The following is a 27,031-nucleotide window of genomic DNA, read 5'->3' on the forward strand; positions in this document are numbered from 1 at the left end:
TGTGTCTAGAGGAATTGGTTCACTGGGGGTGTGGATATGGAGTATATATTTTTTATCTGGAGAGTGTATTCTCTCTCTGTTTCCTGATTTCATGTGAACTGCATCCCTCTGCCATATTCTTCCACCATGATGTTCTGCCTCACCTCAAGCCGTGAATAATGAAGCTAACCTTCTGTAGACAAAGAGCTCTGAAACCATGAGCCCTCAAATAAACTTATACAGTTGTTCTGGTCAGATCCTTTACTCAAAGCTGCAAAATTATCTGACTCATACATACATATTAAAGTTCTTTTATAGGTAATGTAGGTCTCTACATAAGTAGATCTCCAGTTCAGTGTGAGGTACAATTGCATCTTATAAAAGATAGTATTGTGTGTAACTTCAATCAAAAGCGAGAATTCTCTCTATGAGAGAATTAATAAGTAGAAAATAGGGTGCACATAATGAAGATTTGTGTAATTTATTGATTTCAATAGCATTTAGAAATAAGGAACAAACAACACAACTCTAGAATTAATAGTGCCATAGATAAGAAACTTCAACATATTGCACATGAACACTCACAAGCATAAATATCAAGAAATCACATATCACCAATCACAAAATAAAGTTATAGCTACTTTAGCCTTGGAATGGTGCCTCCATCTTCCATGTAATATTATTCTTTTTATTTTTTAAAGAAATGTTGATGCACTGTCTCAGCTCTGGAAAGGATTTACCAATAAATCTCAGTAGTTTCCTTTCAACAGTTATGTGACAAATACCCAAGCAGTGGTTAAAAACAAGCAAACAAAAAACCAAAAAACTGAGTAAAATGTGACAAACTTCATTTTCAATGGCTCACATTTCACTAATAGATACAGACAAAAGAAAAATGAATAAAAGCCATTGGAAACTGGGTATAGAGGGAATGTATGAAAAAGTACTTATTCCATAGTTGAATACGGTGCAGGATACAACAGGAACAAGGTAACACTTAAAGACATGCGTTTGGATTTCTTGTAGTATAGCTAGAAGATGAAGAAGCCTCTGGTGAAGCAACTAGGGGAATTCATGTGCAGGAGGAGGAAGGTGAAAGAAGACAAGGAGGCACCAAGGGATGAGTCATTTTGGTAGAGATGAGTGTATTTACTGTATGGGAGGCACTCTTGAAATGTACAGGGAAAGAAGCAATAGCAATACTATTATAAGAACCTGGACTTGATCCTATAGATAAAAGCATTTTTATCTCACCAACTCCTTAAACTTTCAAAAAGACTCATGATCCTGAAGAGAATTAGTTTAGTTGCATAATTTAGGTGGATAGTTTTCATAGTAGAATTTAAAACTGATAAACTGTTAAAACTTTTATTTAATGATATTTGACTGAAATAGGCATATTTTCTATGTATTCATATATTTTAATGTAAAATAAAAAATTATCATCACTAATAAAATCACTAACTTTTGCTCTATAGTTTTTAATTATTGAAAAGGTGTGAAAGATGCAAATTTTCCAAAATTTGAATTTTCAATTAAATGTACATATTTTAATATTAGTAATTGTTACTGTCTTTTGTTTTCCTTGGAGTGTCTGTTTGTTTATGAGAAAAAGCCTGCCAAATATCCCAGGTCTGAATAGTTTAGTTCTCTGTCACTTTTTCAAATAAAAAATGTGCCCAGCGAAAAAGTAGTGAGTTCAGCTCAAACTGCAAGTAATCACCTGTGTTTTTCTCCAGACAATTGTCACTTGGAATGCAGAAGCATTTCTTTATGTTTAATTCCATTTTTTTTCATGCAGAATAAATGATCTTCAAAGGGTCAAGATTTAATAAAATGAGAATTTTTTTCCTTTATCAAGGATGTTCTTAAGTGAGTCAATGAAGCTGCCACTTTTTCAAAATAACTAAGGGTGTAACACTATAATGATTCTTAAAACACCTTGGTGGCATTGGCTTTAATTGTGCCAAGGAGCATGCAGTTCAATCCATCATTGGTTTTCCACTATCAGTGTAAATGTTAGCAGAGTGGAAAAAGAAGATACCTTCTAATATTATTATGAACACATTTTTTACCTTAGAGACCCTCTTGAAAGTGTCTTTGAGGTTCCCAGTTTCTATGGACCACACTTTAAGAAATACTTTCATATAAGCAAAAGGAAATTCAAAGTTATCATATATGAATTTCAAGTATCTATCAGAGATAGTACTTGAAACTTTTAAAATTTTTACTGAATATGATAACTTTAATAAATTTGTGTTCTAGAAATTTGTTTGGCTTTACACAGAGAATGGAGAGGATTGGAGAGAGATGAGGTTCACAGTTTTCAGCCAAAATAGTATTTGGTAGTTCAGGTAGGAAGCAACAGGAGACTAAATTGGGTCATAATGATGACTACAAAAAAGCAAAAAAAAAAAAAAAAGATATTGTTTTAACAATTAACACAACTATTAATTTAAAGATGAGATTGAGCCAAAATAGAGTATACATTAATTCCTCAGGTATCATATTCTTTGACAAGGTCAGTAATGATGTTTTTATTTGAGGCAGTGCCAGCCTGGCCAAAGGAGTATTTAGTTAATTTTAAACACATGGTTATTTATTCTACATGTCTACATGTTTTGTTTTTTTTTTAAGCATGTTGATGTCATGGTATTTACAAAAATATCCAAGTAGAAAGATTTAATAATTATTAAGGAATATGCTGGAAAAGCAAATGAAGGTATGGAAACTGAGACTTTATCCATCCAGAGAACACACTAGGAGTTTGTTTTTTTCTTTAATTGGTTCTTCTTAGTTATACATGATAGTAGAATACGTTTTGATAAAATTGATACAAGCATGGAATATATCTTATTCTGACGAGGACCCCATTCTTGAGGGTGAATACATAGGAAAATTATGTCAGATGTATTCTACTATGTTTCTTTTTCCTATTCCCTCTCTCTCATTTTTGTTCCCCTTTGTCTCATTTTCTGAACTTCTCCTTTTCCCCTCCTGGGCTTCATTGCAGTTTAGCTTCTACATATCAGTGAAAACATTTGATTTTGGGGGATTGCCATATTTCGCTTAACATGATAGTTTCCTGTTCAATACATTTATTGTCAAAAGTCATGAAGTCATTCTTCTGAGTCATTCTGGTTGAGTACTACTACTCCATTGTGAATATATACCACGACTTCTTTACCCATTTATTTGTTGATGGGCATCAAGGCTGGTTCCATAGGTTAGTAAGTTTGGATTGTGCTGCTGTAAACATTGATGTAACTAAGTCACTGTATTATTCTGAGTGCAAGCCCTTTGGATATATGCTGAGGAGTGGGATAACTGGGATAAATGGTGGTTCAATTTCAAGTTTTTTGAGGAATATTCACTCTGCTTTCCAGAGTGGTTGCACTATTTTGTAGCCCCACCAACAATATATGATCATTATCTTTTCCCCATATGCTTGCCAACATTTTTTGTTATTTGTGTTCTTGATTGTGGTCATTCTGACTGGAGATAAAAATCTCAGTGTAGTTTAAATTTGCATTTCTCTAATTGATATATAGATGTTTAACTTTTTAAAATATATTTGTTGGTCATTTTTATTTTTTATATATTAGTTGACCATTTGTTGAGAAGGGTCTGCTCAGTTCCTTTGCCCATTTATTGATTGTGTTATTTGTCTTTTCAGTGTTAAGCTTTTTGAGTTCTTTGTATATTCTAGAAATTAATGGCCTATATGCGGTGCAGTTGGTAAAGATTTTCTCTGAATCTGTAGGCTCTCTCCTCATAACCTTAATTGTTTCCTTTGCTGTGAAGAAAATTTTTAGTTTGATGCCATCCCATTTATTGATTGATTATTTATTTATTTATTTATTTATTTATTTATTTATTTATTTTTGTATGCTTTGCAAGCCTTTCTGAGGAAATCAGTCTCTAAGCCAATATGTTGAAGTGTACGGCCTACAATTTCTTCTAGAATGTTCAGGGCTTCTGATCAAATTCCTATGTCTTTGATCCACATAGAGTTGATTTTAGTGCAGGGTGAGAGATAAGGGTTAACTTCAGTTTCCCATCACCTGTTGTTGAAGATGTTATCTTTTCTTCAGTGTGTGTTTTTGGCACCTTTGTCTAATTTCAATGATGTTCTTCATAGAAATGGAAAAAAAAATTGTCATTAAATTCACTTGAAACAATAAGAAGCCCAGAATAGCTAAAGCAATCTTTATTGAGAAAAAAATGAAGCAGGAGACATCACAATACAAGACCTTAAATTATGTGACAGAGCTCTAGTAATAAAAACAGCATGATATTGACATCAGAATAGACAAGAAGACCAATGGTACAGAATAGAAGACAGAGACAAATCCACACAAGAGGCTTTGAGAATTCTTCCTTTCCCTGTGACCCTTCTAGTCTAGTGCCCCAGGCCTGTATCTGCCCTCACTAGCATACAGAACAATGTATAACATATAGTAGGAACTCACCAATGAATGAGTGTGTGAATGACGAGCATCAGGGGACAGAATCAAGGAAAATATCCAGAGAATACGGAAGGCAATTGTAGAACAAGAACATAAAAATGGATGGCAATAGTGCTACCCAGGACAGAGATTGAACAATATAAAAAATTGAATATATTCTGCCTCATCTTAAGCTCAGATAAATGGAACCAGCTTCCATTTATGAACTACAACTTCTAAAATGGTGAACCCCTAAATAAAATTTTCCATGTTAACATTTTTTTTTCAGGTTTTGTGATTGTGGTAGCAAATAATCTGTTTAAAACTGTTTAACATTGGTACTTTATTTTGAAGTTTTTTTTTTTTGTGAAAACAGATTAATTTCCAGTAAATCTCTCTAAAATTAGTATAGAAAGTGTCTCTTCACCATTGATCTCTAATCCTGTGCTTTACTTTTAAAATTATTTCTTAGAATTGAGTTTGAATTTTTTTTAGTTGTAAATGGACAAAATTACCTTTATTTTATTTATTAATTTTTTATGTAGTTCTGACGATCCAAACTATTGTCTCATATGTGCTAGGCAAGTGCTTTACAACTGAAACACAACTTCAATCCCAAAGAATCAAGTTTTATATATATATATATATATATATATATATATATATATATATATATATATATATATATATACACATGATTTTCCCTCTTTTTACTCCTGTGTTTGAATCTTGGAAAGCTATTAATGAACATATTAGGATGTTTGACAAAAACAAAACTCTTTTTCAAGTTGCCATAATAAGACAAATAATTATTATATGATTGATTAGAGTTATACACTCCTAAAGTCATTTTCTCATTAATTTGCCACTTTTCAAAAATAAAAAATAAAACATATAGACATTTTGCTAGTAAGTTTAAAAGTCAAATCTTTTTTAATAAACATATTTGAATGAAAGTTAACTGAGAAAATTATTTTCCTATTGAACTGAAAATTTTTGAAATTTGACACTACACAATGTGAGTGGAATGAAAGAAGCATATATTTTTCTTATTTTAATTATTTTTCTTTATTTTTCATACATAATAGATAATAGTTAGTACTGTGCATTTATTGTGAAAACATAAATAATGCTAATCAGTGTTGGGGAAGGGGGATGTGTAAAATTAACCCAAGGAAGAAAAAAGAAAAGAAATGTTGAAAAAAACCCCATGATCAACTGGTGCTATGAGAAGCATAAATTTTAATCAATAATTATTTGGATAATTATGTCAATTTACCTTTCAGATTACTGTTGTGTTTTATATATATATATATATTTGTGTGTGTGCGTGTGTGTATGTGTGTCTTAGAGGCTTAAAAAAATAGGTAACAAAATTGGATGAATTTCCTGAACATCTCCTGCTATGTATAACATTGGAGGATGTTTCTCTATATTATTTAAGCTGATGCTGAACCATCTCCCTGCTTTAATGTTCTTTTTACTAATCTTCCATATTAATTTTCTCCTAAGTTATTTTGATCTCATTATATTCCTGCTTATTTTCTCTTCATTGTTTATAATTAAATGTTTAATGTTATCTCTGAGCATAAATTTTTCAAAATAATGAACATCACATGTCTGATGAATACTAATTAAAATAATGGTAAGTATTTGTTCATTAGACATAAAAATGTCAAATTTGAAAGCCTCCAACAGTTTTCCTATAATGTATTAAATTTACTAGTAAATGAGAGACCCATGTTAGCAATAATACATTTTCTCACAGTTAGTACTTTTCCTCTTCTTTCTTATCTTGTTTGGCTCTTGTCTCAAAACCTTTATAATATGGAAGTCACAAAATTAATGTATTTGTCAATAGTAAAAATAGTTCTAGGGAAGCAATTCTAGAAAAGAATAGTAAATAATAACCACAATTCCAAAAGTTCATCAATAAAAATCACAAATTCTCTCTAAGTTATTGAGAAGGATCAGCTACATTTTCCAATCTGTTCTGGAATCATGAATCGAAGCTTTCCAAGAAAAGGTTGCTGTCCTTTAGGCCTCCAGGCACCTACATTTTATTCAGTGAAAAGCAAAATTAACATAGTAATTTTGGAAACTCTGATAAATTTCATGTATTCATCTTCTGTCATGTTACTCTATGATTACAAGTAATTAAGTGCCTGCTTATATTAGTGCTTAATTATCTTGGGTAATGAACAGATACACAATAATAGTTTGTCAGCAGATGGACATATATCAAATATGTTCACTTTTCTCTTTTCAAAATCACAAAACTATTATAAGACATTACTCTATTTTAACTGAAATATCTGATTTTATTCTTCAAGATTATATCTAGAAGATAACATAGGACAAAAATCTATGTATATATGATTTATGGATTGAGCAAGTACAAACATGAAAAATTTGATAATTTGGACTTCATTAATTTTTATCAACATACTATCTTAATGTTACAAGTTCATAATAGGGAAAACTGGGTTTGGGATATACAGAACCTCTATTTTATGTTTAATTTTTCTATAAATTTAAAATTGTTCTAAAAGAAAACATTTGTTTTAAAGAAAGTTGGAGCAATATTTAAAAATGTAAAAATTTGGATATCATCTTTTATTAAAATTCCATTGTTCATTGTTCTTAAAATTAAAAATCCATTAATTTGATTGGTAAGATCTCCTAACATGCTTAGTAACACCCTGAATGATCTAGTCTTCATTATTTTTCACAGTCTGGCTGGGCACAATTCAGGAGCCACTTGTCAAAAGAAACAAACTTTATTTTTAGAACCACACATGCCAAACAAACAGCTCCTCAGGAAAAACCTTCAGAGCCCAACTGCCACCACTGGCTTCCCACAAGCCTCTCAACCTCCCACACTCCTCCTCCTCTTGAGGCTGATTGGCTGGGTCACATGGGCGGAGCCAAAAAAAGTCCCCCAATGAGCAGCTCCATGGTCTCAAAGGGCGGGGAAACAGCCCAATGAGCATCACCATCAGCATAAACACCCCAACACTACCACAAGTCGCTGCACCAACAGATAGTTCACAATGCATACAAGTGAGTTCACAATGCATACAAGTGATACATAGTCCAGGCAAGTTCTGCAAGCAATTCAGTGATGGCTATTGCAGAAGCTGTAGATTGGTTTTATCTTTGTCTTCACCAGCACTGGGATGAAGATAGGAATTCTGGCAATAATGGCTAAAGAAAAAATTATATAACATTCCAGAAGGCACTAAAAGAAAACAATTTTTTTTTAGAAAACAATTTTCTTAACAATGTACCTTATCTTCAACAGAATTATTAAATATAATGAAAAGGAAAGGTGAAAGTAAACAAACAGATCTGTTAACCTCCTTTTTTGTTCATATATTAAAACAATCCTCAGCAGCTGTTTACCCAATTTAAATTAAACCATTTAAATCACGTGAAAAAAAATTTGGATCCATTTTTTCATGAGCGCTCATTATATATGATATATGGACATACGTACATTCAAACATATAACACAAAACACAAGTGTGTACACATAGTATAATACATACAACACATAACATAATAGTAAAGGCCTTATAACTTTTTACAGGTGAAATCTCCATAGCAATGTTTAAAAACTCTATAGTCAAAAAATAGAACTGATCAGCAAAACATTAACCTAGGTCTGTATGAGCTCAAAAAACAAAATAGAACTTCATGATGTGGGAAAGGGCAATAATAAAATAGATATTGAAAAAAGCATCCTGGTTCTGTCGTAGATGTAAGGGTAGCCAAACTGGAGTTCTGGATATCAGCTGTTATGGATTTGAGCCAAATCATCTTATTTTTGGTCTGTAGAAATCGCTTTAGTTAATCTCTCTGGAATCCAAATTGGCTGCTGTTCTCCCTGTGGAAACACACAAACAGACCCCTGACCCCAGACAATCATTGGGCAGGACCTTTCCATTGTCCTATTAGAATATTCTTCCAAAGTACCTTAGACTTATGGACATTTTTGGACACATATGCCTTTCCGTAGCACTAAGTGCTGATTAATCCAAATTTAAAAAGTTTAGAGTAAAAAGGGTTATTTTAAGTTTATCTTTGGGGAATATATACCCCTTCCCAATTCCCTCTTTTTGCTTTAATAAGTACATTTTAATAGTTTGATGAGCTCTTTCAACTATGCCTTGTCCCTGTGGATTGTATGGGATTCCTGTTATATGAGTAATGCCAAATGATGAGCCAAATTGTTTAAAAGAGGTACAAGTATAACCAGGGGCATTATCTGTTTTTCACTGTTTTGGAACGCCCACAGTGACAAAATTTTGTAAGCAATGAGCTATAATTCTTTAGTTTTTCCTCCAGCATGAAGGGAGCCCATCAAAAATCCAGAAGAAGTATCAACTGTAACATGCAAATATTTTAATTTTCCAAATTCTGGCAAGTGTGTGACGTCCATCTGCCAAATATGGTTAGGTATCAGTCCTCTAGGATTGACAATAAAATTAACTTGTGGTCAAAAGGTCATACAATTTTGACATTGTTTTATTATTTGTCTAGCTTGCTCCTTAGTTATTTTAAAATGCTTTTGTAAAGTATTAGCATTGACATGGAACTTTTTATGAAAATTTGTAGCTTCTTTTAGTGTACAGAAAATATGTATGTCATGTGTAGTTTTATCTGCTAAATCATTGCCCAAAGTAAGGGCTCCAGGCAATCCTGTATGTGCCCTGATATGTCCTATAAAGAATGGATCTTTTCTGTCCCAAATTAGACTTTGTATAGTAGAAAGCAAAGAGAAAACAGTAGAGGAAGGGGAAATCCTACCAGCATCTTCAAGGGATATTATAGCATTAACTATATACTGACTATCAGAAAATAAATTAAATACAGAATCTTTAGACATCACAAAAGCTTGTAATACTGCATTAAGCTCTACCTATTGAGCTGATTGTTTGGGTACTAAAAATGTAAAAGTTTGATCAGATGTAACTATTGCTGCTGTACCATTATTTGACCCATCAGTGAATATATTTGGAGCATCCATAATAGGTGTCTTTCTTGTCATTTTTGGAAAAATTACAGGATGCAATGACCAAAAAGACAATAAAGATTTAGATGGTAAGTAGTTATCAAATGAAACATTAGATTTGCACATGATTATTGCCCAAGTATTTAACTCATTAGCTAACTCATCAATTTGATTCATAGTATATGTAGTAATAATTTTATTGGGAGAAATTCCAAACACTCCCTTTGCTGCTTTTATTCCTTTGAGTATTAATTGTTCTACAGCCTCAGGATACCTAATAAGAATAGTGTTAGGAGAATAAGATAAATGTATCCATAATAATGGAACTTCTTGCCAAAATACTCCTGTAGGAATATTTTTTCTTGGTAGAAAATAAATAATAAAGGCAAACTTATATCAATTCTATCTAAATGCATATTTTCCATATATGTTTCAATGATTTTTAATGCCTTTCTTGTTTCAGGTGTTAACATGCGGGGTGAATTTGGATCTGATGGACCTTTTAGAATATCAAATAAAGGTCCTAGCTCTCCTGTTGGTATACCTAGATAAGGCCTTATCCAATTTGTGTCTCCTAATAACTTTTGAAAGTCATTAAGTGATTTGAGTTGATCTACTCGTATTTGAATTTTTGGTGGATGAACCACGGTTGAGGATAATAGAACTCCTAAATAATTAATTGGAAAATTTAATTGTACTTTATGTGTTGCTATCTCTAGATTATATTTTTTTAATAAGTTTGTAAGTGTGGCATAACATTCTAGCAATGTGTTTTTATCTTTGTGTGCTAATAATACATCATCCATATAGTGAAATATTTGTAGTTCAGGATTTTGATTTCTAAGTGGCTGGATTGTTTTGTTAACATAAATTTGACACATAGTTGGGCTGTTAGCCATCCCTTGAGGGAGTACTTTCCATTCATATCGCTGATCAGGACCTTCATGATTCAGTGAAGGGATAGTAAATGCAAAACGTGGACTATCCTTAGGATGAATTAGAATTGAAAAAAAAAAAACAATCTTTAATATCTATAACTAAAACATACCAAGTTTTTGGAAAAGCAGACAATTGAGGAATCCCCTATTGAGCAGGTCCTATAATAACCATCTCATTATTAATAGCTCTTAAATCTTGCAATAATCTCCATTTACCAGATTTCTTTTTGATGACAAAAATGGGAGTATTATGGGGAGATACAGTAGGTTGTATATGTCCTTCCACTAATTGATTTGGACCAGGTCATGGGCTGCTTGTATCTTTTCTTTAGTCAGGGGCCACTGAGAAACCCATACTGGTCTTTCTGATTTCCAAGTAATTTTTATTGTCTCAGTGGACCTTTCTGAAAATCCAACCCTTGTCTGTCCGTTCCTTGATCTATTTGTATTGGTGCTGTTATACCTTGTTCTTGTTTTTCTAATCTTTTTCCTTTCCTAAAACCTTGTCTAGTCATAATAGTGGGTGCATTATGGTTGATGTTATTTGTTAATGTAAAACCTAATTGATCTAGGACATCTCATCCCCATAAATTTACGGGAAGATGATCCAATACATATGGCTGTATAGTTCCTTCACATCCTTCAGAATCCTTCCAATCTAATACCATTGCACTTCTATGGGGATTAGTCGCCACCCCTAGGCCTCGAAGCGTTTGAGTGGCTTGTTGTAATGGCCAATGTTTTGGCCATTCTTGACGAGAGATGATGCTAAGGTCTGCACCTGTATCCAGTAGCCCATTAAATTCATGTCCTTGAATATTTAGTTTTAGCATGGGGCGAGAATCTAAATTTAAAGAAAGCATAGCCCAATCTACACCTGTGAAGCCTAATCCCCTGGAACCTCTTTCTACAGTACGACTGGAAAATTTATCATGTAGGCTGGGTATTATTAGTAACTGTGCTATTCTCTCTCCTGGTGAAATTACTGATATACCCTTTGGAGAACTGGCTATAAATTTTATTTCACCTTCATAATCAGGATCAATTACCACAGGACTTATCATAAGTCCTTTTAGAGTAGAAGAGCTGCGTCCCAATAATAAGCCTACTGTTCCTTGGCGAAGAGGTCATTTTACCCCTGTGGGAATGATTTGAACTCCCATCTCTGGAGTTAGTACTGCTCTGGCGGAGGCGCAAATGTCCATCCCTGCGCTCCCTCTGGTTTGTCTGATGAGGAATCTGATGGACAATGTGTCCTGGGCACTACCCTGATGGGGTTGCTGGGTTCCTCCAGTGCTCCATATATTTGTGGTTTGGGGCCCCAGAGTATTGGGCCCCCCCTGTCCATTTTTTGGTCAGGGAGCCCGATGCCTTTCTCCATGATATCATGGATAAACACCTGGTCCTTGTTCATTTTTTGATAATGGAAGTACCCTCTATGGTGGTTTGAGAACGGCGTTCATTAGCCCAATGTCTCCCTATACGGCATTGTGGGCAAATACCCGGTATTCTATTCCTTTGATACCTAGTTTTGTTAAACCCTCCTCCTATAGGGCAATTCCTTTTAAAATGTCCTGTTTGTTCACAATTGTAGCATGTTCTTGGCCTGGCATCTAAAGCCTGTTTTACTGCAGTTGCCACAACTTGCTCTTGTTCATTAATGTCTCTACATAATTTAATATATGTGTTTAAATCTTCATGTTTCCATGGTCTAATGACTTCTCTGCACCAATGATTCGTTTGCTCATAAGCCAGTTGTTTTAGTAATGGCATTGCTTGTTCTGTATTCCCCAAAATTCTGGTAGCTGTTTAAATAAGCCTATCTACAAATTCAGCATAAGGTTCATTAGCTCCTTGTATTACCTTAGATAATTGACCTTGTAAACCTCCATGTCCTTGTAAAGTCTTCCATGCCTTAACTGCATCTGCAGCAATTTGTGCATATACACTAGGATCATATGCAATTTGTTGCTGCTTATCCTCATTAGGTCCCTTTCCTAACAACATATCTAGATTTCTCTGAGGATAACCAGCTGCTACATTTCGCCTAGCTGTCTCCTTGCAAAATTCCTCATTGGCAACCTTCCATAACAGGTATTGTCCTCCATTTAGCACAGCTTTACACATATTACCCCAATCTGCTGGCATCATGTTCAAGTTGTTAATGGATTTGACCATGCTTACAGTGAAGGATGCTTGAGGACCATAGATTGTTACAGCCTCTTTTAGCTGCTTCACTGTTTTGAAATTTAAAGCATGGTGAATTCGCTGTCCTCCTGCCTCAAATACAGGGCATGTTAATATTTGAGATCCTGTCTCAGGATTCCAACTATCAACTGTGGGGGTTGGGAGCCTCCCAGCATATGGAGGTGGTGCTGTTGGTTGGACACTTATGCCCTCTGGTGATAGAAAGGTATTAGTAGCAGTCTCCTGTTGTAACTTTTCCCCTGATGGCTTTTTCTGCTCTAAGCTTTCTTCCTCTATCTGACTAGCTCGAAAGACCTTCTCTTTTACTTGAATCTTTTCCTCTTTCTGACTAACTTGAGAGACCTTCTCTTTTACTTGAATCAATATGTCTTCTCCTCCTCTACCTTTGTCTGAACTGAAGGCTTTGGACTAAGCAAACAAGACACCAATGCCCACAATGTCAATGTGCCAACAGGCGGAGGTCCTGGGCTTTTCTTTTCTATTCTTTTTAAATCTTCACCATGATGGTTCCATTGTGATATATTTAACAACTCCTCCTTTAAAAGCCGTGGGCTACATTTTTGTATTGTATCAACGTATGCCCTGACTGCTATTGATTTTACTGGGATGCCTCCTTCCTCCAACAATTTACTTAACACTCTTTCAGTTTGTTTTTTACTAATTTCTGATCCCATATTTCTACTATAATACAACCCAACAAGATTACGCCTAACAAAACTGAAACAGAGTGAAACAAAATTGGAACAACAAAAAATCATTATAATAGCCTCCTAAAATGTCCATCTGTCCTTTCTCCCCATCTGTTCCTCAGATGTGAGCGGTTTTTCTTCTATCTTACACATCTCCAGGGACATGCAACTTAAAACAAAAGTGAAGCAAAGCAAAAGATTAATCTTAAAATGGCTACCCATCCTCTCGCCCTGCCCTCAGGGGCAAGCAGTTTACCTTATCACTTACCCTCAGTTGTTCCCATGCAGCCCACCAAATGCCACAGTCTGGCTGAGCACAATTCAGGAGCCACTTGTCAAAAGAAATGAACTTAATTTTTAGAACCACACACGCCAAACAAACAGCTCCTCAGGAAAAACCTTCAGAGCCCAACTGCCACCTGTGGCTTCCCACAAGCCTCTCAACCTCCCACACTCCTCCTCCTCTTGAGGCTGATTGGCTGGGTCACATGGGCGGAGCCAAAAAAAGTCCCCCAATGAGCAGCTCCATGGTCTGAAAGGGTGAGGAAACAGCCCAATGAGCATCACCACAGAGGAGCCAATCAGTTGGCAGCTAGAAGTTTGCTGGGGCTGCTGTGAGCCAATCATCAGCTGGTAGCTGGAAGTTTGCTGGGGCCCCTTCGGCTGTGTCTCTCAACAATTATTGTCTCTAGGCTCTTCTTGAACCACCCAGTACCTTAATGCACACCATGATCCTGTCTTCCTGTTCTTTCCATCTCTTTGGTAACTGAATTGGGATAAAACTCAATGGGGTATAATGGAAATGCTATATGCCACTTCAAGTCCTGGACCATATTCCTTTCCTTTTTGACTAAGTGGAATGAAAATGATAACAATGATTTCAGAAACCATCAGTTAAAGATGATAGAGACTGATTTCTTGAATAACTCTGTGCATTTCAGCCTGATTGATCTGCAGTGTTATATGAAAACAAATTAATTGTTGTAGTCTAAATCACAAAATATCAGAAGTTGTTCTTACAACTCATCCTTCTCAAACTAAGTGTTTAGTGAAAGTTAAATAATACAATATATATATAAAGTTAATGGAACAAAAAAAATGGCAAATTGTAAGAACTCTTTCACAGATCTTCCAATTAATGTAATTTTCACATGATATAACATAATTGTATATATTTATGAGGGGTGATTCTATCTTTTGACATATGCAGAAATGTAGAATGATTAAATCAAGCTAATCAACTAATCCATCATTTAATTTACTTATTTTATTCTTTAATTTTTACAATGCTGGGTTTTGGCTCCAGAGCCTTACATCAACTAAGAAAACTACATTCTCAGTCCTTTTTATTTCTTGTTTTTAATTTCTGAGATGAGTCTCACTAAGTTGTCCAAGTTGACTTTGAACCAAGGATCCTCTGCCTCATCCTCCAAAGTTACTGGAATTATAGGTGTGCACCACTATTTCTGGTTATTTTATTTTATTTATTTTTTTGATAGTGAGATATTTGAAATTTGTTCTTAGGTGTTTTGAAATATATTTAGACTCTCATTGAAAGTAATCACCAATAGATCAAAAAATCTTATTCCACCTAACTGAAACGTCCTATCCCTTGACTAACAACTATTCCATTCCATTGATTCCTTTTTCTTCAGATATGGTAAGAACAATTCTACTTTGTATCTCTATATTTGTATGAATTAAACATTTTTAAAAAAATTTTTAGTATTAGTGATTGAACCCAGGGGCACTCAACAACTGAGTCACATCCCTAACCCTATTTTGTATTTTACTTAAAGAAGGGGTCTCACTGAATTGCTTAGTGCCTTGCTTTTGCTAAGCCTGGCTTTGAACTCACCATCCTCCTACCTCAGCTTCCTGAGTCACTGGCATTACAGGCATGTACAGCTATGCCTGGCAAATTCAACATTTAAAAAAAAATTTTATATATAAGTGAGATTATGTAGTGTTTTTTTTTTTTGTGTGTGTGTGTGTGTGCCTGACTTATTTTATGTCACATAAAGTCCTCCAGGTTCATTTGTGTTGTCACATACAAAATAATTCTTTCTTTTTAAAGGCTGAATAGTATTACAACATGTATTTACACAACATTTCTTTATGAATTTATCTGTTGTTGGTCTCTTAGACTGACGCCCTATCTTGCCTATTGTGTATTTATTGAATCATTCAGCTCTATTTTTAGCTTTTTGAGGCACCCCCATAATGTTTTATACAGAAGGTATATTAATTTATCTTCCCACCTATAGTGTACAGGATTCCCTTTTGTCTGCATCCTCCACAATGTTAGTTAACAAATTAACTCTTTTGATATTTGTCATTCTTATCAGAAATTGAAAAACTACTAAAAGAAAACAGGAAAATTCTCTAAAATTTTGACCTGAGAAATAATATATCACGTAGGACCTCCAAAGCACAGACAACAAAACCAAAAATAGAGAAATGAGAATATATAAAACTAAAAGTTTCTGCTGGAACAAAAATTAAAAGATGGAAAGTCAACCAACCCACAGAGTGGGAGAAAATACTTGCATGCCATCCATGATGATATTAGGTCCTTTAGAGTTAATATACACAATACATAAGGGACTCAACTGAGTAAAAAGATAGCTAATACCTCAATTTAAAAAATGAACATAGAATCTGAACAGAAATATCTCAAAAGAAGTCATACAAATGTTGAATTTATTTGTGAAAAAAAGTTCAGGATCACTAATCATTAGGCCAGTGCAGGTTAATACTACAATAAGATTACATTATTTATTGATTTCCATATGTTGAACCAACTTTGCATCCCTGGGATGAACACTTCTTGGTCATGTTGACTATCTTTTTGACATAATTTTGTATTTGATTTGCCAGAATTTTATTGAGAATTCTTGCATCTATATTCATTAGAAATATTGGTCTGAAGTTTTCTTTCTTTGATGTGTCTTTGTCTGGTTTTGGAATCAGGGTAATATTGGCCTCATAGAATGTGTTTGGAATAGATGTAGAGAAAGCATTTGACAAAATACAGCACCCCTTCATGTTCAAAACATTATTCTATATGGAGAAAAATTGAAAGCATTCCCTCTAAAAACTGGAACAAGACAGGCATGCCCTCTTTCACCATTTCTATTTACATAGTTCTTCAAACTCTAGCTAGCACAATCAGACAGATGAAAAAAATTAAAGGGATACAGATAGGGAAAGAAGAATTCAAATTATCACTATTTTCTGATGATATAATTCTATACCTAGAAGACCCAAAAATTTCCACCAGAAATCTTCTAGAACTAATAAATGAATTCAGCAAAGTAGCAGAATATAAAATCAATATCCATAAATCAAATGCATTTATGTACATCAATGACAAATCCTCAGAAATAGAAACTTGGAAAACCACCTTATTTACAATAGCCTCAATAAAATAAAATAAATAAAATACTTGAGAATCAACTTAATTAAAGAAGTGAAAGACCTCTACAATAAAAACTACAGAACTCTAAAGAAAGAAATTAAAGAAGACCTTTGAAGTTGGAAAGATCTACCTTGTTCTTAGATAGGCAGAATCAATGTTGTCAAAATGACTATACTACCAGAAGCACTATACAGATTCAATGCAATGCCAATCAAAATCCCAATGACATTTCTCATAGAAAAAGAAAAAGCAAACATGAAATTCACCTGGAAAAAATAAGAGATCCATAATAGCCAAAGCAATCCTTAACAAGAAGAGAGAAGATGGTGGGATTACTATTCCAGACCTTAAACTATACTACAGATCAATAGTAACAAAAACAACTTGGTATTGGCACCAAAATAGACTTGTAGACTAATGGTACAGAATAGAGGACACAGAGACTAACCCACATAATTACAGCTATATTATATTATACAAAGGCACCAAAAACATAGTTTAAGAAAAGATAGCCTCTTCAATAAATGGTATTGGGAAAACTGAAAATCCATATATAACAAAATTAAATTAAACCCCTATCTCTCACCATGTACAAAACTCAACTCAAAGTGGATCAAGGACCTAGGAATTAAAACAGAGACACTGTGTCTATTAGAAGAAGAAGTAGGCCCCAATTTCCATCATGTCTGATTAGTCCCCAACTTCCTTAATAAGACTCCTATAGTGCTAGAATTAAAACCAAGAATCAATAAATGGGATGGATTCAACTAAAAAGTTTCTTCTTAGCAAAAGAAACAATCATTGAAGTGAATATAGAACCTACAGAATGGGAGCAAATCTTTACCACAAGCACATCAAACAGAGCACTAATCTCTAGGATATATAAAGCAATCAAAAACCTTAACACCAAAAAAAACCAAATAACCCTATCAATAAATGGGCCAAGAAACTAGATAGACCCTTCTTAGAACAGGATATGCAATCAATCAACAAATATATGAAAAAATGTTCAACATCTCTAGCTGATTCCTCCAGTTATCAGTTATCAGTGATGAGTCCTGCTTCCCCACATGTTGAAGTTTGAACATTAGAGAAGCCCGCCAAGGAAAGCGTATGAAGTAGGGTTCATTTAAAAATGGGTAACAGAGACTTCTCCAGTGAGGAAGAAGGGGGCCATAGCTGGTATTCTGGTATCCCAAGAGGCTAGGTGTTCTGCCCTTTTTATATATCCTAGGCTTCCTTTGTTCTACTGCTTTCCCCCGCTTATCTTTCTCCTTCCTGCAGACCTGACTAGGCTGAGGAATACTTGATGGGAGGGCCAAAAGGTGGGTAATAGGTGTGCTGAAGGGGGAAGGCAGGGTGGAGTAGACAAGAACACATTAACAACCTTATAGCTCCCTGTAGGGAGGGAAAATTTCTGGAACATGTTACCATGGCAACAGGTTGGAGCAGGGGTAGGTTCTTGATAAGATCCCTCAGGGGACAGTCTCCAACTTCTCAGACTCACTCAAGATTGGCCTCCTTGACCCAACTTGACTCGAGAGATTTACTTATGTTTACTGACTGCCTGTCTAATTCTGGCTTCATATTTATTAAAGAAATGCAAATCATCATCTCACTCCAGATTATCATCTCACTCCAGGCAGAACGGCAGCTATGAAGAATGTAACCAACAATGCAAGTGTTGGTGAGGATGTGGGGAAAAAGACACACTGGTGAGACTGCAAATTGGTGCAGCCAATCTGGAAAGCAGTATAGAGAATCCTTGGAAAACTTGGGATGAAACCACATTTTGACCCAGTTATCCTACTCCTCAGTTTATACACAGAGGACTTAAAAAAGCATACTACAGGGACACAGCCACCTCTATGTTTATAGCAGCACAATTCACAAAAGCTAAATTGTGCAGCCAACCTAGATGCACTTCAGTAGATGAATGGATAGGGAAACTTTGGTATATACATAATGGAATATTACTCAACATTAAAAGAGAATAAAATCATGGCATTTGCAGGTAAATGGATGGAGTTAGAGAAAATAGTGCTAAGTGAAGTAAGCCAATCCCAGAAAACCAAAGGCCAAATGTTTTATTTTATATGTGCATGCTGATTTATAGTGGGATTTGCAGGGGGAGCATGGAAGGAATAGAGAAACTTAGATAGGAAAAAGGGGAAGGAGGGAAACAGAGGGGGAATGGAGGTAGGAAAGACAGTGGACTGAGATGGACATCATTACCCTAAGTACATGTTTGTAGACAGGAATGGTGTGAAAATACTTAGTGTACAACCAGTGACTTGAAAAATTTTGGTCTATGTGCAATATGAAATGAATTACATTCTGCCATCATATATAAAAAATTAGAATAAATAAATAATTTAGTATAAAAAAAGAAAGATTAGGTCAGAGCTCTTATTATTATTCCAGTTTTAGAATGAGTATTTATACTGTTACCTGGGACAATTATCTGTAGTGTACATTTTCTTTTATTCTAAGTCTAAATTATCAAGCCTGATTTATTGTAAGAACTAGGCTGCAGAATCTGCACCTGATTTTTTCCTCTAACGTCCCACAAAATCAATCCTCATGTCTTTTACTCAGCCAGGTGTCTGGCTCCTTAGTGGAACTGAGGTGGTTTCTACCTATGTTCTCTAATCTGAAATATGCTTCTATTAATATATTATATATTCTATTTATAAGAATCATTTTCTTAAACATTGACCCACTTGTAAGACATAATTTTAATATCACAGTATTATACTTAGTGAACATCTAATATAATTTCAGGGGAAATTTTTTAGAACAAAATAAAACTTTGTATTTGTTTGAGTGTCAAATTTCCAATCACAGATCTAACACAGAGCCTTTTTGTAAACTGACAATGACTTGTTCTTTCTCATATTAAATGGATAGGTCTAGAGTTAACAAGGAAGGCACACAGGAGCCTGACATCAACTACAAGGTTTAAAAATGTTCTCCACAGGATTGGAAAATATTGAACAGCTATGTTATTTCTAGAATAAGAACAATGCTTTTTTGTTGTAACCTAGTGTTCTTGCCAATATGAACTGTTTAAATATTTCCCTAAACATCTGTTAATTGTTATGTATACATGTCCATAGAGGAGAAATAGAGAAAAGCTGTTGCTATAATGCGGTTAGCATCAGAATCAGGAATAAACCACATTATCTTGATTAGACCTTCCTTTATTCACTCATATTTTATCACATCTTATTTTAATGACTATGAGAGTTCACTTAAAGAGATACATTAATTATAAGCATATTTGGTATCTGAATAGTAATTATATAATTATTATATAATTATATAATATTATATTATATAATTATGTAATTATATATTGGGTAAATTTGGCATTATTTAAAAAATACATTTTAAAAATATGTTCTTTAATTCATCATTCCAAATTGATAAAGAATCAGAAAAATAGGAATCTGTTAACATTTTTAGATGAACAAATATGTCTTTTCAAGATAAACACTTTTTATGATATTTTGGGTTAATTTTTTTTTCATGTTTTTGTGATTGTACCTGTAATCCCAGCAGCTCAGGAGACTTAGAGAAGGATCATGAGTTCAAAGCCAGCTTCAGCAAAAGCAAGGTACAAAGCAACTCAGTGAGACCCTGTCTCTAAATAAAATACAAAATAGGTTGACTGCCCCTGAGTTCAATCCCCATCCCTGGTACCAAAACAAAAATAAAAAACAAAGTTTTTAGATCACATTTTTTCATATTTTATACTTGAAAATATATTAAAAGATGCTAAGTAAAGTTGGAAGAGTTAAGTAAAAATGAGAAGTAAGAAAGTTTAAAATATGGAAGTTAGAACATAGAAACATAAGGAATCAGAGTAGTAACATTATGGGAGTTGAACAAATGAGGAATTATAATTCCAAATATCTGGGATTGTTTGTGAATCTCTGTAAAACACATACTCATCCACAGTATTATTACCATTGCCTCCATCATTGGCTGTACCATCATCATGATCATCACCATCATCACCATCATCATCATCATTACTATCACCAACACTAACTTTATACCAAGAACTGAATATTTCATGTAGGGAGCCAGCGACCACACCCTAAAAATGGTGTCAGTCTCCTTCTTCCGCTTTCTTGGCAGTTGGAGTTGTTGAAGTAAACAACTCCTTGTAAGGCTGTAGAGCTGAGCTCTGACTTGTTTCCGCTTTCGTGTACCAATCAGTTTTTCCCACATGGCACAAGTGCGTTGGCTGGGCGAGGGATTTAAGGTAGTGCAGACTGGGAGAGAGAGTTTTTATGCCATGCTTCAAGGGTCCTGAATAAACTGCTGAAAGAAGAATCCTGTGTCGTGTCTTCCTTGCTGGCGAGGGGACATGAAATTTCAGACAAAAGTATTACTTGAAATTGAGGTAGGAAGGCAAATTTGAAAGGAAAAGTTTAACCTATAAATGAGATATCCTCATTTAGAGAATATTTTCCATAATTTGAATACAATAATAATCAACTTATTAACTGAGTGATGGGAGTAAGCAAAAATGTAAGAATTTAATTTGTGATTAAGGCATGTAAAAAATTTTGTTTTTAACATTCAGAATCAATAAAGAAAATTGTAACACCAAAAAAAGGGCGAACTTAAAGATATTTTTGCATTTATTTATTTATTTTATTTTAATTTTTTTTTTGAGAGAGAGAGAATTTTTTTTAATTAATTTTTATTGTAGGTTGTTCAAAACATTACATAGTTCTTGATATATCATATTTCACACTTTGATTCAAGTGGGATATGCGCTCCCATTTTTACCCCATATACAGATTGCAGAATCACATCATTTGCACAACAATTGATTTACATATTGCCATTCTGGTGTCTGTTGTATTCTGCTGCCTTTCCTATCCTCTACTATCCCCCCTCCCCCCTCCCCTCCCCTCTTCTCTCTCTACCCCCTCTACTGTAATTCATTTCTCCCCCTTATATTTTTCCTCCTTTCCCCTCACTTCCTCTTGTATGTAATTTTGTATACCCCTGAGGGTATCCTTCCATTTACATGCAATTTCCCTTCTCTCTCCCTTTCCCTCAACCTCTCATCCCTGTTTAATGTTAATCTTCTTCTCATGCTCTTTGTCCCTACTCTGTTCTTAGCTACTCTCCTTATATCAAAGAAGACATTTGGCATTTGTTTTTAAGGGATTGGCTAGCTTCACTTAGCATAATCTGCTCTAATGCCATCCATTTCCCTCCAAATTCTATGATTTTGTCATTTCTTAATGCAGAGTAATACTCCATTGTGTATAAATGCCACATTTTTTTTATCCATTCGTCTATTGAAGGGCATCTAGGTTGGTTCCACAGTCTTGCTATTGTGAATTGTGCTGCTATGAACATGGATGTAGCAGTGTCCCTATAGTGTGCTCTTTTTAGGTCTTTAGGGAATAGACAGAGTAGGGGAATAGCTGGATCAAATGGTGGTTTCATTCCGAGCTTTCCAAGAAATCTCCATACTGCTTTCCAAATTGGCCGCACCAATTTGCAGTCCCACCAGCAATGTACAAGAGTACCCTTTTCCCCACATCCTCGCCAGCACTTGTTGCTGTTTGACTTCCTAATGGCTGCCAATCTTACTGGAGTGAGATGGTATCTTAGGGTGGTTTTGATTTGCATTTCTCTGACTGCTAGAGATGGTGAGCATTTTTTCATATACTTGTTGATTGATTGTATGTCCTCCTCTGAGAAATTTCTGTTCAGGTCCTTGGCCCATTTGTTGATTGGGTTATTCATTATCTCATTGTCTAATTTTTTTAGTTCTTTGTATATTCTGGATATTAGGGCTCTGTCTGAAGTGTGAGGAGTAAAGATTTGTTCCCAGGACGTAGGCTCCCTATTTACCTCTCTTATTGTTTCTTTTGCTGAGAAAAAACTTTTTTAGTTTGAGTAAGTCCCATTTGTTGATTCTAGTTATTAACTGTTGTGCTATGGGTGTCCTATTGAGGAATTTGGAGCCCGACCCCACAGTATGTAGATCATAGCCAACTTTTTCTTCTATCAGACGCCATGTCTCTGATTTGATATCAAGTTCCTTGATCCACTTTGAGTTAACTTTTGTGCATGGCGAGAGAAAGGGATTCAGTTTCATTTTGTTGCAAATGGATTTCCAGTTTTCCCAACACCATTTGTTGAAGATGCTATCCTTCTTCCATTGCATGCTTTTAGCCCCTTTATCAAATATAAGATAGTTGTAGTTTTGTGGATTGGTTTCTGTGTCCTCTATTCTGTACCATTGGTCCACCCGCCTGTTTTGGTACCAGTACCATGCTGTTTTTGTTACTATTGCTCTGTAGTATAGTTTGAAGTCTGGTATAGCTATACCGCCTGATTCACACTTCCTGCTTAGCATTGTTTTTGCTATTCTGGGTCTTTTATTTTTCCATATGAATTTCATGATTGCTTTCTCTATTTCTACAAGAAATGCCGTTGGGATTTTGATTGGCATTGCATTAAACCTATAGAGAACTTTTGGTAATATCGCCATTTTGATGATGTTACTTCTACCTATCCATGAACAGGGTATATTTTTCCATCTTCTAAGATCTTCTTCTATTTCTCTCTTTAGGGTTCTGTAGTTTTCATTGTATAAGTCTTTCACCTCTTTTGTTAGGTTGATTCCCAAGTATTTTTTTTTTTTTGAGGATATTGTGAATGGGGTGGTTGTCCTCATTTCCATTTCAGAGGATTTGTCGCTGATATACAGGAATGCCTTTGATTTATGCGTGTTGATTTTATAGCCTGCCACTTTGCTGAATTCATTTATTAGCTCTAATAGTTTCTTTGTAGACCCTTTTGGGTCTGCTAGGTATAGAATCATGTCATCTGCAAATAGTGATAATTTGAGTTCTTCTTTTCCTATTTTTATGCCTTTAATTTCTTTCGTCTGTCTAATTGCTCTGGCCAGTGATTCGAGAACTATGTTGAACAGAAGTGGTGAGAGAGGGCATCCCTGTCTTGTTCCAGATTTTAGAGGGAATGCCTTCAGTTTTTCTCCATTCAGAATGATGCTAGCCTGAGGCTTGGCATAGATTGCTTTTACAATATTGAGGTATGTTCCTGTTATCCCTATTTTTTCTAGAGTTTTGAACATAAAGGGATGCTGTACTTTGTCGAATGCTTTTTCCGCATCTATCGAGATGATCATATGGTTCTTATTTTTAAGCCTATTGATGTGGTGAATAACATTTATTGATTTCCGTATATTGAACCAGCCTTGCATCCCAGGGATAAATCCTACCTGATCATGGTGCACAATTTTTTTGATATGTTTTTGTATCCGGTTCGCCAGAAGTTTATTGAGGGTTTTTGCATCTAGGTTCATTAGAGATATTGGTCTGTAGTTTTCTTTCTTTGAAGTGTCTTTGTCTGGTTTAGGAATCAGGGTGATGTTGGCCTCATAGAATGAATTTGGTAGTTCTCCCTCTTTTTCTATTTCCTGAAATAGCTTGAAAAGTATTGGTATTAGTTCCTCTTTAAAGGTTTTGTAAAACTCTGCTGTATACCCATCCGGTCCTGGGCTTTTCTTAGTTGGTAGTCTTTTGATGGTATCTTCTATTTCCTCAATTGATATTGGTCTGTTTAGGTTGTCAATATCCTCCTGACTCAATCTGAGCAAATCATATGACTTAAGAAATTTATCGATGCCTTCACTATCTTCTATTTTATTGGAGTATAAGGATTCAAAATAGTTTCTGATAATCTTCTGTATTTCTGAAGTGTCTGTTGTGATATTGCCTTTTTCATCCCGTATGCTGGTAATTTGAGTTCTCTCTCTTCTTCTCTTCGTTAGCGTGGCTAAGGGTCTGTCGATTTTATTTATTTTTTCAAAGAACCAACTTTTAGTTTTGTCAATTTTTTTAATTGTTTCTTTTGTTTCGATTTCATTAATTTCAGCTCTGATTTTAATTATTTCTTGTCTTCTACTTCTTTTGCAGACATAACATATCGGAATCTATGGGACACATTGAAAGCAGTTCTAAGGGGAAAATTTATTGCTTGGAGTTCATTCCTTAGAAAAAGAAAAAAACAACAAATAAATGATCTAATACTTCAACTCAAAATCCTAAAAAAAGAGAGAGAATTTTTTAATATTTATTTTTTAGTTCTTGGCAGACACAACATCTTTGTTTGTATGTGGTGCTAAGGATCAAACCCTGGCCACATGCATGCCAGGCGAACCCACTACTGCTTGAGCCACATCCCAGCCCTGATATTTTTGCATTTAGAAGGGAAATGCAAATCAAAACTATTTTGAGATTTCATCTCACTCCAATTAGAATGACTATAATCAAGTAATAATAAACGCTGGTGAGGCTGTGGAGAAACAGATACACTCACACATTGCTGGTGGGACTGCAAATTATTACAAGCACTTGGGAAAACAATATGGCGATTCCCCAAAAGACTAGAAATGGAACCATCTTATGACCCACCTACCCCACTCCTTAGTATTTATCCAAAAGAACTAAATCAGCATACTGTAGTTAAATAGGCACATCAATGTTTATAACAGTTCAATTCACAATAGCCAAGTTGTGGAACCAGCCTGGATGCCTGCCAATAGCTGAGTAGATAAAAAAAAAAATGTGGCATATATACACAATGAAGTTGCACTCAGTCATAATGAAGAATGAAATTATGATTATTTTTGGTAAATTGATGTAATTAGAGAATATCAGAATATCATGCCAAATAAAATAAGCCAGAGTCACAAAGTCAAGGTTCAAATGTTTTCTTTCATATGCAGAAACTAGCGTAAAATATGGGGGGTAAATGTGGGTCTCATGAAAAGAAAAGGCAGAAGGCAGATCAGTGGAGTAGAGGAAAGGGATACAGGGGGATTGAGGCAGGATGGGAAAAGAGAAGAACTGTGAAATAAACTTGAACAAACTCTGCTATGTACACATGTGAAGATGCCACAGGGACTTTCACATTTACATATATCTGTAAATCAATAATTTTAAAAAAACCATAAATAAATAGAAGGAAGACAAGTAGAACACAGGAAAGGGTAAAGGGGGAAAGAGGATGGATGAAAAGAAAAAAGTACTTGGGATTGAATAGAGCAAATTATATTACATGTATGTATCATTATCTAAAAATGAACCTTAATACTATATATAACCATAGTGTACTAATAAAAAATTAAAAATTAAAAGACTTTCAAAGCAGAAAATTAGCAGATGTTAGTACAGAATTTCAGCTGCTTTAAAGTGTAATAGACTTAAAATGTATTTACCTTGTTTTGACTTTATTCTTGGCCATATGGTTCTGCCATAGAAATAATATATATTCCTACAGTACTGTCTAGAATGATATGTTCTAGTCTCTTAGTGGTAGGCACAAACTCATCAGGCAAATTATTAAAGCTGTTTGAACCTATTCATAGCATGTTTTGTAAGGAGACTTCTCTCCATAAGGGATGTTTCCACTGGCTATCTCCAAAGAACTGGTGAAACTTGTCATGCTGCATACGGAAAATGTAATGATAGTTGTGGGGATGAGCTCTTTGGTTCATATAATCCAGTGATATTACATTCTGTAATCTATTAAGGGGATGAGGTCAGGGGAGAAAGATATATTCATTCAAGGATGTATAATATTTTCTGTCTCAGAATCCTAAGGAATTTGTCTATTTTAGAAACAAATGTCACAAATACACCTTTGAGGTTTTATTTTCAGTGATTTCATTTATATGATTCTTAAACCTATGGTTAAAATCCAGAATTAAGTATTTAGAGGATGGACTATGAGTTTGTGAAAATAGCAGAAGCTAACTTTCTATGACAGAAGTTGTATGTGGACAATTTCTTCTCTGGGTAAAGTGAGACAGTAGATTCAAGAATTGATGAAGTGTTTGATGGATTTTGCTCATTTTAGTATTAAACTAATGAAGAATAAACTCCGTTTCTTTCTACATGATTTCCTTGAATTTAACTCTTTGTGTAAAAACACCATGTATCTTAAACCCCAAAATTCTGAACAAATAATTTTCCTCATTATAGAATGAGGATGACAAAAGGAATATAATTAATAACTAGTTTTGGTCACTCCAATTTTCAATTTAATCTCTACCTACAATTAATTTAACTTTCCGATTAATGCTAATATCTGTGAAAAGTAAACTTACCTGTATTCCCCAATTCTCTTAAGATTATCATTGTTCTTCAGATTTACCAGAATCTTGTGAACTATCACCTTTCCTGAACTTGATTTCTAAAGAAAACAAATAAGAGGAGACTTAGCAATTATAGTTTAGGATCTGAAAACAGAATTAAGTATTT

The 27,031-nt window shown here is 34.5% G+C and overlaps 1 pseudogene; it reads right to left on the reverse strand.

The window, feature by feature from the left end:
- The window catches only part of LOC143385935 (ephrin type-A receptor 6-like), a 41,165-nt pseudogene extending 20,226 nt beyond the window's left edge, over positions 1-20,939 (reverse strand).
- Between the last annotated feature and the right edge of the window lie 6,092 nt (positions 20,940-27,031).

This window comes from Callospermophilus lateralis (assembly GCF_048772815.1).
Source record: "Callospermophilus lateralis isolate mCalLat2 chromosome 11 unlocalized genomic scaffold, mCalLat2.hap1 SUPER_11_unloc_1, whole genome shotgun sequence".
NCBI lineage: Eukaryota > Metazoa > Chordata > Mammalia > Rodentia > Sciuridae > Callospermophilus > Callospermophilus lateralis.